The sequence below is a fragment of the Mastomys coucha genome, unplaced genomic scaffold (assembly GCF_008632895.1).
Source record: "Mastomys coucha isolate ucsf_1 unplaced genomic scaffold, UCSF_Mcou_1 pScaffold1, whole genome shotgun sequence".
In the NCBI taxonomy this organism is placed as follows: domain Eukaryota; kingdom Metazoa; phylum Chordata; class Mammalia; order Rodentia; family Muridae; genus Mastomys; species Mastomys coucha.
The window spans coordinates 55,308,251-55,322,422 of NW_022196891.1; positions in this window are offsets into that span (position 1 = coordinate 55,308,251).

The window sequence follows — 14,172 nt, forward strand, 5'->3', positions numbered from 1 at the left end:
CTCTCTCTCTCTCTCTCACACACACACACACACACACACACACACCTACAAACTTCAAGCACCTAGCATGGGAAGTGCAATAACAGCCAATGGGAGTAGATGCTTTCTAGAGAGTGTCAGGAAAAAATATAGCCGCTTTCCTAAGTCTGAGAGTCATTCAGGAGTCACACAGGTTATTTCAGTATACACAGATCTCCAACATCTGAGACAACCGCCTAGGCAATGTTCTCTGCTCACATGCATGCAGAAATGTGGGGTGGCTCCTGATCACTATTGTGCATCAGTATCACAGGTTCGAGCACTCTGGGTATAGATATGAGAGATTCTATACAGAACCAAATTTAATTAGGTCTCCAGATCAGAGATCTGATTACACCCTGGGGGACTAAAATTTTTATACAAGAAGAAAGGGAAGAAGAGTGTAAACACTGAGAGGGGAAGTAATTACTACGAAGAGTAAAGGGGCTTGCCTGGAGCATGCTGCCGGTATAATTGAGGCAAAGGATATGAAAATCTATGCTTATGTGTGGTGTGTGCATATTCAGAGTCCTTGGTGACTCATGTGTACAGTAGGTGGGGTGTTTAAATGTCTGCTTCCCTTAGATCTTTGCTCTTATTATCTGTTTTCACTACACTCATTTAAGGAGTCCACTCTACTGCTGCCAGGGGAGTGGAGCACAATAAACTTATATTTAAAAACCAGTGCCCATTATCTTAACTTTCTCATGTGTTTTTGAGTACTATATCTGCAGGTAAGGCAATCTGCAAATTTCTCCTAAGACAGTGCTTGAGTTTCTGAGCATACACTTAGCTGTTGAGATGAGAATGAGTAAAACCAGAGATCTGGACCAAGATCCGTATGTGTAACCTCCCAGCTTGGTGGCTTTTAGCTCAAGTGGGAAGCTAGGCTCTTTACACTCTTCTGATATCCTAATTCAGGTTATCTTTATGTGTGGGAGGGTAGATCTATGTCCCAGTTAGCCGGGTACACTGGGCAAATAGTTGAGCAAGGAAGGTTGTGAGTGAGGAGATCATGGCTTAGCTTCCTTCTACTTCCATGTTCTAGGTACTCTTCTTCTCTCCACCATGAGCTCTGGGCTCCATGTGGATGTGGTGAGATTTGTTAGCAAATGGCCCATTCTGGTAGAAGATCGGAGCAGATAGGGATGCCCCTTAGTGCCCTCCTCCACCCCTGTTCTTTCTTCTCTGCTTTCCATCTACTTCATTTTTTCTTCCTTTTATTCCTTTCTTTAATGCTCTTCTTGCCAGCCCCATTTTTGGAGGGGATGTGGCAGGTTAGGATCTCACTCTAACCAGACTGACCTAGAACTTATTCTCCACCTCAGGGTGGTCTTGAATTCACTGCTGTCTTCCTCCCAGAATGCTGGGATCACAGGCATGAGCTGCCACGCCTGCCTGGCTTGCTTGCATTTTAGTTCTTGTCTGTTCTATCTCTTTCTCTTCAGTTTTCACTGACTTGGTTAGCCATCCTGTGTATTTCAGGCCTAACAAGCATTTGCAGTTCTGTCCCCAAAGTTTCCTCTTTCCCCCAAACTAATGTTTTTCCGATTTTCTACATAATATCATTTGCCTATTACCTTTTCAAGAGAACTTGCTTCTTTAATGGTTCCAAATGCCTCCAGAGAAAAGAATGGAGGGAAAAAAAAAACAGCTCTATTTTCCAATATACAGATGGGCTGACAGGAGGGGGAAATAGAGCACAAAAGACTTGCCCCAGGGCACCAGACAAATTAGTCTGGGCTACCAATAACCTATATCATCTTTGGATGGCTCTGCTGGCCCCACTCTCCAGGAGACAATTTTGTCAACTGTCTGAAATTTTACATGGAGGTTTGAGTTTTTCCATGCATTGTTTTGTTGTCCCTACCCCCTATAAATCTTTAATTATTCTGCTCTTTGAAGGCAAAATAAATACTGTTCAAAGCCTTTTTACTGTAAGTACTTAGCCACTAAGCATGGTCAGCTGCACTAAAGGGCTGGCAGCAGAGCCATCACTGGCCAACGCTCTGCAAATCAGCCCTAAGACACGCTTTGATTGAGAGAAGCTGAGAAACTGACACAAACACTGAGGAAGAGACTCAAGGCACAGAGCTCCTAATAGGAGCTTTGAAATGTGTTGTGATCAGAACTGGTATGGAGATAGGAGAAAGGCAGCATGGGTCGTGAAAGAAGACAAAGATGAGTGAAGCAGGATGGTAGGGACTGTTGGATAAAGCTTGCTCAGAAGTGTGATGAACTCAGAAATCCTCTTCAAAGCAGCTCTTGTTGCTTCAGCTCTAGGGAGTGTCATACACAGTCTTCAGTTCTCAGCCTATTTACAGTATGCATCAACCACAGAACGAACTTTGCCTCTACCTTCATCTTCCCGAGTGTGAGTGTCCTACATGGACAGGCTCAGCTCTTTCAGCCCAGCATAGCACTGTTCTGTTGGAAGATTTTTACCTCAGAGTACATTGTGAGATTGTTGAAGCTATTATCTGGGTTTGTATTGTAACTCACGGGTCTCCCACTACCTATCCATGTTTGCTTCTTTTCCTTTCCCTAGAGACCGTCTTCCGCACTAACCCTCATGTCAGTTTGCTTCCTGGAGGATTCACATGGCAACAGTTAGTGGCTGGATTGGTCCAAGAAAGCAAGTGTTGAGATGGATTTTTGGAGTAATATTGCTTACCATACAGTATCACTCTATATTTCAACCTAGCCCAAGGAGTCCCGATATCAAGCAAAATAACAGCTTTTATACCAGGGTTAGATGGTGTACCAAAGGAAGGAGATCTCATATCCAACAGTGCTATATAGCAAGTATGAAATATACTAAAAATTACAACTGGCCTGAAAGCAGAAATGACCATTTGAGTAGAGGAAAAAAAAAAAAAAAAAAAAACCAGTAACAGGGCAGGAACAATGGAAGAGCAGGATATAAATCAAAACACAGTAAAATGATAGAAATGTATAAACATGCCATGATAAAGGATAGGGAGATAGCTCAGAGGTAAAGTGCCTGCTAGGCAAGCATTAAAGCCAGAGTTTCAAACCTGAATAGTCACGTAACATATCTGCAAGCTCAGGGGTAGATGAGGAGGGGAGGGGAAAGCTAATATACCCACAGCTTTCTGGCCAGCCAATCTAGCTGAATTAATAGACTCTCCTCCTCCATCCCCCCCAAAATAGGTTGAAAGTGTTTAGAAATATACCCACTGTCAATCTGCTCACATGTGCGCATGTGTACCTGCATACGTATGAATATCTATGCCCAAATATGTACACACATGCATACACACATATCTCACACATATACAAAGTTTGTCATGATAAAACCCATGCACTTTTTATTCTAGTTAAAAATATATCCAATTTGAGCACTTTTCTATACTGTATTGTTCTATAATGTTAGCTGACCCACACACATAAAGACTGACAGGTAAAGAAAGTAATTAGCAAGTCACTGCAACATTAATTATGAAACTCTAGACAGACTGTAAAGGGACTCTCTTTTTATGCAGTGGAAAGAGACAGAGAGCTATAGGGAGCAAACCAGAATCTCACTGTGAAGTAACTGAGCTCTTCAGAAAATCAAACTCCCAAGCATGATAAACTGCCGTGTTAAGCTTGGACTCTGGTTAGAGAACATAGGATGGGATATTTAGGTTGATGCTACCAGGAAGCTTGCTTAGATTTCTAAATTCACCTGAGACCTTTCCACCTGTATGAGGGGCTCACCTATGCCTGGGAAAAGCTAGCATATCCTAATCTTGCTTAAAGGAAAGATAGCATTCTTTCTTGGAAAACATCACACACACATCCATTCACCTCTACCCCGTAGTATATTCTTCATCTTACCTCCTGGCTCTTAGATGTTTATCTGATAGCCAGCAAGTATGGAAGTTCTGAAAAGAGAGGAACAAGTCTGGTGGGCAGAAATGGAATGTTCTGAGTGAAGTAGAGAGTGGATGCACGGGACCAACGGTGGAGAGGGGCAGGTAGGGGGCTGAAATGCATGGTTGGAGAAGAGATGTTTTCTTGAATTAGGAATATTCTCTTGAGATAGGATTTAATATTGTCACAAAGATCCCACAGATATAGCAAACTTGTTAAAGGTTGACTTCTAGAATTATAAAAAAAAAGTGATAACCCACATTGAATGAAAATGAAATGCCAAATTTTCCAAAGGAGACAGAGAAACTTAATAAGACATGGAAAAGTAGATCCAGTGAACTAGATGTGTGCACTGTAAAGGCAAAACCTTGATAATTATGTTCCATGGGAAAACCAGGCAACATGGAATCCGAGCTGTAAGGAAAGCTCTGATGAGAGAGTTTCAGTGTTAAGAAGTTCGGTGATGGCTGTGGTTTACAGGTCAGGGATAGTGGCAGACAAAAACATCACAGAACATTCACTGACAGCATTGGCTTGCCAAAACAATGAGGGCCAGGTGTCAGTGCTTAACAGTCAGGTGTATGTAATTTTTATAGAGAACAGCAATCTTCCAATGGCAGCCAAGAAAATGTGATCTTCAGAGTTCTGAATTGTTAACAGCCTGTGAAATTCCTAGGAGCTAAATAGATGTGCATCCATCCGATGCAGGTATTTTTCTACCTGTATCACTATAAGAAATCAAGGATGGAGAATCAGGATGCTGAAGCAGCCACTTTAGGTGAAACCATTGTTCTTTGCCCATTTTCTTGTTCTTAGGTTTTGCTGTTATTGTTTTAATCCTGAAATTATTGATTAAACAGGTGACAGAGCCTTGGAGAAGGGAAGAAAACTTGGCAATACCACATCCAAGATATACAGTTCCAGTCTACCAGAAGATGTTTGGTGATCTGCTGAGGGATAGTGTGAACGGGTGGCATACAAACACTCCAAAGGCTACAGACACAATGTGATAGGCTTGACACTGATACCAGAAGATGTAAAGTGTTTTGGGCATCTCTCGACAAACTAGAGATAACTGGGCTTAAGTGAAACTATAGACTCTGAAGAAGTCCAGGCTGTAGTTTGTTTGAGTCTTATCTACAAAGTAGAAATGAGCCAGATGAGAGTGCTGTAACCTCTCTTGAGGTTTTGTTCTGTCTGGTCAAAGGCATTGCTTACACTGGAAGGAGTCAAACACAAGCGCCTGCCTTTGTTGCCTTCCAGAGGTAAGAAGGACAGGCTTGGTGCTACTGTTATGGATCTAAAGCAGTGGTTCTCAATCTCTGAGTTGTGACTATTGGAAACACATAATTCTTGTGGTCTTAGGAACCCTCAACCATAAATGTATTTTTGTTGCTATTTCACAAGTGTAATTTTGCTACTGAGCAGTGTCGCAGTTCCTAAGTCCATCTGAAATATGTGTTTTCTGATGGTCATGACACACAGGTTGAAAAGTACAGCTCTAAAGGAATCAGGAGTACTGGTCGCTAACATATCTCCATTTTATTAAATGAAATCAATAATCTTCTCACAACTCCAACAAGGTTGTAATCATTGTTGCATTTCTTCTGTCAGAAGAGTTATTTACTTCTAAATAAGGTTAGCATGGCTTCAGGTATGTGATTTGCCAAATGTGTGGATTCTCAGCTCTGTTTCTAGCAAGATCAGAAATGGTTTGTCCTGCCACAAATTTGACAACATATATTTTTGTTTTCTATCCCCTACATGTCTATATTAATCTTTCCATCTCTTGTCATATTATAGTCCAAAGTGATCTAGATCTTTTAAATATCCCAAAGAACACTGATATACACACTCAAAGACAGTGGACTAATCACATTGAGAAAAATGAGAAATGGCTAGCTTCTTTGAGGCTTCGGTAAAACATATGCTCTCAAGAGGGTGGAGAGAAACTCCATGAAGATGTAGTGCCTGCAACATTAGTAAAATTCATGAGTCAAATGGCCATGACCTTCAAATTAACAACATGTTATTAATATAATTAATACAAATAATAATTATTAATTAATATTAATACATATTAAAAATAATAATATAAACAACATGTTATTAATATGTTATTAACAACTAATATGACCTTCAACTTAACAACAGGTTATTGCTTCTTCTTCCCTCAAAAGGAATAAAAGATCTATAGCCCTTTTAGGACATAAAAGCAGATTTTTTTTTTCCTAGCTGAAATTACTGCTTCATACGATACATCGAATGATTTTAAAACAAAACAAAACAAAACAAAAACAAAAAACAAAAAAAGGCTGCCTGCTTTGAATGGAGCTTAGAACAGGAAATAACTTTCACAGGTTTAGCCTGACACTTTGGTCATGTAAAAAGCAGGTCTTAGATATGACAGGCAATCTTAATAACTTGATCAGATTAAAAAGACCTGGGAGATTAGGGCAGCTCACCTCTTAGTGTGTTTCCAAAAGAATTAACTAAGAGGAGAAGACCTTCTTCGAACATGGGTAACACTATTCCTTGGGGGTGGGGGGCAGACTGACTAAAAGGGGGAAAGAAGAAAGCCTTGATGCTCAGTTGCTTTCTTGCTCTATTTTTTTGCTCCCTGCCTACCATTGGGTAAGCTCTTTTACTACCTTGTCCCTGCCCTGGCAAACAGAAACCTCTTGAACTGTGAGCCAAAAGATTCCTCTCCTTCTTTAAGTTGATATCCTTAGATGTCTTGTCATAGCCTCTGACAGTCTGACTTGTGCAAGAATGTAGAAGGTGGGAGATGGGTACCTCTGAGGTCTATGGCAAGTACCAACAGGAGGGTTACAAGGTACCTGGAGCAAAGCCAAGTTTTTGAAGCAACATCAGAGATGATGAAACCCCCAGTTGACCAAGCGTCTAGGCCTCATTATAATATTGATTTAATTAGGTCCATAAAATTGTTAAGGTTGGGTAGACTCATATGGTGCCAAGTAACTGAAGGATAAAAGGCATGTGTAAACAATTTGTACAGGAATCTCCATCTGTAGAATCAATGCCATTTCTCAGTTACTATATACGGTCTTGGAGATAACCTTACATTTAGCATATGTAAAACTAAAACAATCAAATTTGGTTTAATAACAGATCTGCTCTTTGTGTGGGTATATGTTGAAAATGGATATCAGGAGCATCACATGGTCACTCATGGCACATAGGACTGCCAAGAAAAATAGAATTCATGCCAAACATAATCATAGGCTAGCTGTTGAGAGAAAAGTATCACAAGGCAGATCTTTGTGGATTTATAAGAAATAATTGCCTGGAGGATTTTTAAACATTTAAGTTAAAAAAAAAAGTTGAAGATAGAGACCAATTAACTGTGGAATTGAGTATATGGGTGAGTGTGTAAGAGTGGATGCTAAGTTTTAAGAATTTCTAAAAGATCACATGATGTTAATACTTAACAAATTACACTCATCATAGAATAGATTCTAAATAACCAACAAGCAAAGATAACTTGGTCACTTGATGTCAATAAGTGGCTTCCATTGGTGAATGCAGTGCTAACCTAATGGTCACACAATGAACTCATGGTTCAACAATCGTGCATGGACATGAAAGTTTAAACATGGGCTTCGTTTTCCAAGACTGCTATAGCTACTTCAAGGAAATCAATGCTTAGCACCACTTCACAAGAAAAACAACCACACAAATAAATGGAAAAAATGGACTACACTAATTTCATCCCATTCTGGAAGGGTGAGTCACTCAGACAAGAATAGATTTTCCTTTTTCACCTTTAGAACCTCAGCAAATAGCATTGTCAGAGGCTTTATAACAGTCAACCCATTGGTATAGATCTTGTAGATTACCATTATATTTCAGCAAGAGACCCAATATATAGTAATCGAGACCTTTATATGGTGTTCTATTTACTATTAGTAAGATATGTGAATCTGGGGAATCAAACAGAGAAAGGAGGATCACACCATTAATCATCATTCTAGGATCTGTATATTTGGAGATCTTTGTCACTAGATGGGCCAGACTTTCATCAAGTGATCCAGAAATAGTCTTGCTGAACTATAAAACATGGTTACCACATGAAGATATTGAATCCCTTGTATCTATCATCTATCGAAGAGAAGTACAATCTTGTCAGTATTAGTGGACATTTACCTAACAGGAAGCTACATTGTTCTTACCCAAAGGTTGTAACAGTCACCCAGGTAGTCTGATTGGTCCCCCCCCATTGTCTAGTTATGATGGGAAATGGAAAAGTGCAGTGGGTGGTCTGTAGAGCATGTGTGCAGGAACTTAAATCACAGAAGGATGAGGACCCAAGTCACAGCACCAGGGCAACACAGGACAGAAACAGCCTAAGAGTGAAGGGAATCTTGAAAGAATTGTAGAGCAGGAAGGTAATTAAAATCAGTTGTGCTTGTGAGATCAGCTGCCATTATTTCAATAACTAGAGTGAAGTAGCCAGGTGACTTTGGGTGTAAATAAAATTCAAGTATATACACTCAGAATCATACATATACTACATATATGACTATAAGTTTACATAACTTTCCCTCTTCCTCTTCTTCCTCCTCATCTCCCTCTTCCTCCTCCTCCTCCTTCTTCTTCCTTCTTCCTCCTCTTCCTCTTCCTCATCCTTCTTTTCCTCCCTCCCTTCCCCTCTTCTTCCTCCTCCTTTTCCTTTTTCTCTTTGTTTGTTTGTTTTTTTTTCAGACAGTGTTTCTCTTGTCAGCCTTGTCTGTCCTGGAACTCACTGTGTAGACCAGGTTTACCTCAAGCTTAGAGACTCACCTCTGCCTCCTAAATGCTGAGATTAAAGGCATATGTGCCTTTAATCCACCATGCCCATCTTAGAACTTCATTTCTTAAGAGTTCTTTAGTTACTTCTTTCTGCTCTTCACTCTTTCCTTTTCTAGTCCCTCCTTTACCCTGTAGCTAGACTTATACATACACATGTCCTGGAAGCAAGTTAACCTTCTAACAGATGCGTAGGGCAGGTTACCTTGTTAGGAACTTGGGCACAGCACCAAGTGAGGCCTGACTGTGTATAGAATTTACTTTTGATGAGCAGATTATGGAGCTCAGGACACGAGTGAATAAAAACCTTCATTGGCATCCTTATGCAAAGAATTGCCAATCGCTCTCACTTCATGATCACTGCTTATTACAGTAATTCTCACTAGATATATGATTAGGGAACCAGAATCTACCCTATGTTACCACTTCTCACCAGATTTGGTCAGCTTTCTTCTTACATTTAAGGGTTTTCTTTTCCATCTAAGCAAAATCTTTTTGAAAATTGTAATGGAATTTTTTTTAAAAAAATAATCTGAGTTGACATTTTACTTTTTATTATTTCTATCATTCCAGTAAAATTGAAGAACTTACACAAGCTGAAGTATTGTCAGGTATATGAGGAGATGAAAGTGCCTATGAGCTTATCTCACAGTGGATATTTGATAGAGACAATGGGTGTAGGAGTTTCTACTACTGTACCATTATATAATTAGTAGGGCTTATCACTGTTAGCCATTCTCCATTTTAAAGATACCATATATCAAATTTTCTCTCCTTAGACGTTTTGGAAAAATGAGAGTTTAAAAGGGAATAATGGAAGGGACAATTTGAGGGAAGTCACTTGTCCAGGGCAGATTTGGCCATGTGTCTAACTTGAAGATAGAATGTAGCAGATGAACATAAGAAATAGAGGGTATTAGTAATTGAAAGTGACAATAAATTAATCACCTTGTGTATTCCAAGAGAGAGCTCTGGGCTACAGTATAGAAAGGGAGTCAAGTGCAGACAATTGCTCCTATTTATCTATCCATCTGTCTATTAGCCAGCTTTTGTTTTGTATTTAACATAGGAGTGTTAAATAAAGTGCAACCTTATGGAACTGTAGCAGATATTGGCTTCAGAGTACCCATTTGAGCACAATGTAGCAAAGCCACGAGCAGGATAGCAAGGCTAGATGGGAGCACTGGGAGGAGCCTCTATATTGGATTAGGAAGCTCAAAAAAGGTTTCTTGGAAGAGGTGATGCTTGAGCTGAATATAAAAAGATGAATAAGTCTTAGATGACATGGGGGCGGGGACAGTATTTTCCTGGAAGAAGGAACGAAATGTACAAGACTTGGATGCCTAATACAGCTTGTCACATTTCAAAGAACCACAAGTGGTTTCTAATAACTTTTCCAAATGTGAACGGGGAGGCCTGGAGTGTGAAGAGAGAAATAGGGATGGGTATCGCCAAATACATGACCTTGATTCTGACAGCTCTGTGACAGTGACATTGCTAGGATTGCATTTTACAAACTGAACAGGATTGACAGAAAAGAGTGAAGCCTTGAGACAGGAAGCTGAGTTAGACTCTGAGCAACAGCATTAGGGTATGAGCTGAGGTGGTGACCTGGCTGGAGGGAGGGAGGGATGGAGGGGGAGTAGAGTTAATAGAATCTGCAGAAATCGAGAACACAAAAGCTCTGCGCCTAGGTCTGGGGAATACTAGGATGACAAGTCAGAATGCTTCTCTTGGAAGCTGAGAAGCATATATCATTTGGGTTTGGTCCCATGCTGCTGCTTCTTAACCTTTCCTGTCCCCAACTGGGAGTGTAGCTATTTGCTAGTGGCTCAACAGCTTTCAGGTTTGGGGAGGGACATTGAGCATCATTCTCAACTCCATTCACTTAGAGGACCATGACTGCCATCAATCACACTTCCTCTGCCTGTTAACTCCTCAAAGCAGCTAAGCTCATTATATCAGCCTTTCCCCCTTTGCCCACCTCCTCTGCAAGGCCCCGGATGCCTCTCCATGCATCGGTAGTGCACAGTGAGTGGTGACCCTAGCCATAAGCAGTCTTTTCTACAGGGTCTGCTGCAGCTCTTGCCCCACCCCCTGCCCCCAGAACACATGCCATCTCCTGTCGGAAGTGACAGATGATATTTTGGTCTTGGGATTTCCTCTTAGGAGTGCGTCTGTCACCTCACTGCTGTGTGATGAATGCCTTCTAAAGAGCTTAAAGGCTGTGCGACTGAGGCTGAGGCAGAGGCAGTTATTTTAGGTTGAGAATTACTGACATCCAGGAACAATTTTTAAATAGGATTTAAAAAAAAAAGAGTGTTAGAAAGAGTTGCCTTGTTCCCTTTAACATAGCAACATTTGTGTGCTACCTGGTGAATGTGGGCGGCACAGCACACTTCCAGATCCATAGACTGTGACCTGTGCTTGATCACAAAATAGCCCCAATTTCTTCCCTTCTCACTGTCCACATTCTTGCAATGTGGCTTTTCGGTTCTTTCCATCACAAGGGGAAGACTCTCCTTTTCCCAGGACCTGAGAACATGGAATTTTAAAGGGAATATGCTGTTTACTTGGCACAGCACTTTGGGAAAGATTGGGGTATGGGCTACCTGACGAGGGGGCAGAATGAGCTGCCAGCCTTCCAGGTGAGGGATGCTAATGAAGTGGTGGGAGAGTAAATGAATTAGAGCTCTAGACCACACAGGGATCTCTGCAAAGTGGAATTTGGATGTCTCTGCCTATCCTGCCTATCTTTCCATCTGCTAACTCTATTTTGTGTCTCTTAGGCATTGGGAAAGTGGAGGGAGGTTGGTAGGCCGTACATATGAACACAGGGTGGCAATTCTAGCTGATATTAGCTAATCCTGTGCTAGCCTAGGCTAAAAGAATAACCAGAAAAAGAAAAGATAAGTGAAATAAATGGATATGTTCTAAACCCTCTGGTTTTAAGGTATTTGGTTACAGAGCAAAACCTAACAGAAGCAGGAACCAAATTTGGAAAATATGTGCTTTGGCCTCTTTTTCTGTAGGAACTTGCTAAAAGGGTCCCCGCAGGTGCCAACATTTAAGGTTAAAGTGAGCTACAATGGCAGAAGAAAATCTTAGGAAAGTAAAGGAAAGTTGTGGGATCATGGCAGAGTGTGAAACTCCACCAAGGGAAGTTAATTTTCTAAAGATATGCAAGGAAGGCTACACACCAATAACCTTTGGTATTCAGAAGCTTACAAGTGGAATTAAAGATATTTCTTTAATTTTTATTGCCCTAGGTGGTAATTGATTTGGTGAGTTTTCAATTTCCTTCTTATTAAAATGTTTTGCTCATAAAATCCCTTTTCTAAGCTGATTTATCACAGAAAAATTGCCTTTCAACTTCTTCTTGGTAACCTATACATTTTATATACTTTACCAAGAGTGAGCCATGGTCCTAGGGATGGTGTCAAACTTTTGGTGCTTATTTTTGAGAATAATAATAATGTAAAATATAAGGGTAAGATATTAATTAACTATTATTATAAATTTAGTATGCATCAGGCATCACTTTTAGGCTCATTGCTTAATATCATATTCAATCAATTTACACACTTAGATGAGGCAGAAACCTCTCTTATTAGTGATTCAATGCACGAGGTAACTTAGGATCAGTGACCTCCTTAATGCCCAGGGACCAAGAGTCAGCCATAGTGTTGGCATTTGAGCATTATCCTCCTCGTTCTTACTTAAAAGCTGCATTTGACTTGGACAGAACCCACACCTTACTGCTCTTCACCAAGATTGATCTCAGAAGAGGTATTCAATGTGTCTGAATTTCAGAGATGGTTTTTAATCTATAAAAGAAATGATGATAGAGACCTGCAGATGATAAAGAACTGACAAGTGTCATGTCATAGTACTGTCATTATAAATATGGAAATTCTCTGAGAAAGTCCAACAGTAATTAGTGTACAATGAGAGGCTTGCTTTTGCCTTTACAAAGACCACTGTGGGAAGAAGGAAGAGATTACATGCCTGGGGATCTCAACATTTCTCTCTTCATCCTAAACATGATGGATGTCATACAAAGATATATGTTTTGAATAGTTCCAGGTTCTGATCCACTAGACAGGACCCCAGCCCCTTCCAACATCTTATCTATAATTTCCAGGACACTGAGTGATCATGATTGGCTGTTACATTTTGAGAGATGCATAAATAGTAACAAGATGTTCAGTGAGGGGTAGAAGTGGTAAAATGTCTGTGAAAATAAATGGTAGTCACTGAGTGGGAAGGTTTTGGAAGCCGCCAATGTAGCAAGCACACACACAGATCAGGGCACACACACAGATCGGGGCACACACACAGATCGGGGCACACACACAGATCGGGGCATACACACAGATCGGGGCACACACACAGATCGGGGCACACACACAGATCGGGGCACACACACAGATCAGGGTACAAATGCTCCCTGTTTACTTTCGATGGCATGCAAACCTGCTTGAGACCCATGATGGACAGGGTGAGTGTTTAGAGGCAACAGTATTTCCCTTTTTAACTTTGCACCAGAATTTGTCCCATTGAGTGGTTCCACATAGTCATAACCATGCTGATATATGATATGCAGGCACATGAACAGACCCAAGTACGCAGGGACACACAGAGACAAATACACACTGACCCATGTGCATACCACAGAAGATGTGTTTAAGCAGAATTCCCCTATATTTTAGATGGTTCACAAAATGTTGAGGAAGGAAAGAAAAATCAATAAATAATACAAGGTAAAAATGAATCCTTAACTCCTTCAAAGGGAAAAAAGGAAGATGCGTGAAATGTTGGCGTCAGGTGCAGGGCTATTGATGAGCGCTGCCTCTCTAGACCCATAAATCTTATGTAATAAGACACAGATTACCAGCCATAAAGCATTCCATTCTCTCATGGTGTCATTTCCATAAATACAGTATATAAAGGAAGCAACAATGAGTGCTAACTCAGGTCACTGGGGAAGAGACGAGCATCCAGAAAGGAGCTCTTGTTGTCAGAGTGAGGTTTCAAAACTTTCCTCAAAAGATGTTGCAATCTGCTATAATGGAATAGACATATATAGATGAATAATTGTTTTTCCTTAGCATTTCCCCATCAGCAGGAATGAAGACTGCTGATCCTTGAGTTCAAAGAGGCATCACCTCTTCCATTTCTTCTTCTCTGCTTTTTAAATGATGCCACTGAGATGCTTTTGACAGGGTTCTAGCTGTCATGCAGTCTGATTTGCTGGATGATATTTAGTCCTGGTCACTAAGGCCACTGTCAGATTAGTCCGGTTAATTGAAAGAATGTCCATATATGCTTCATGCCTTTGGATAAGAGTGGATTCTTTCTCCACTTTGGGGAAAGGCACGGCAATTCTTGTAAGCCTGCTTCTGCGTGCGTGCATACGTGTGGGTGGGTGTGTGTGTGTGCGCGCGTGTGTGTGTGTGTGTGTGT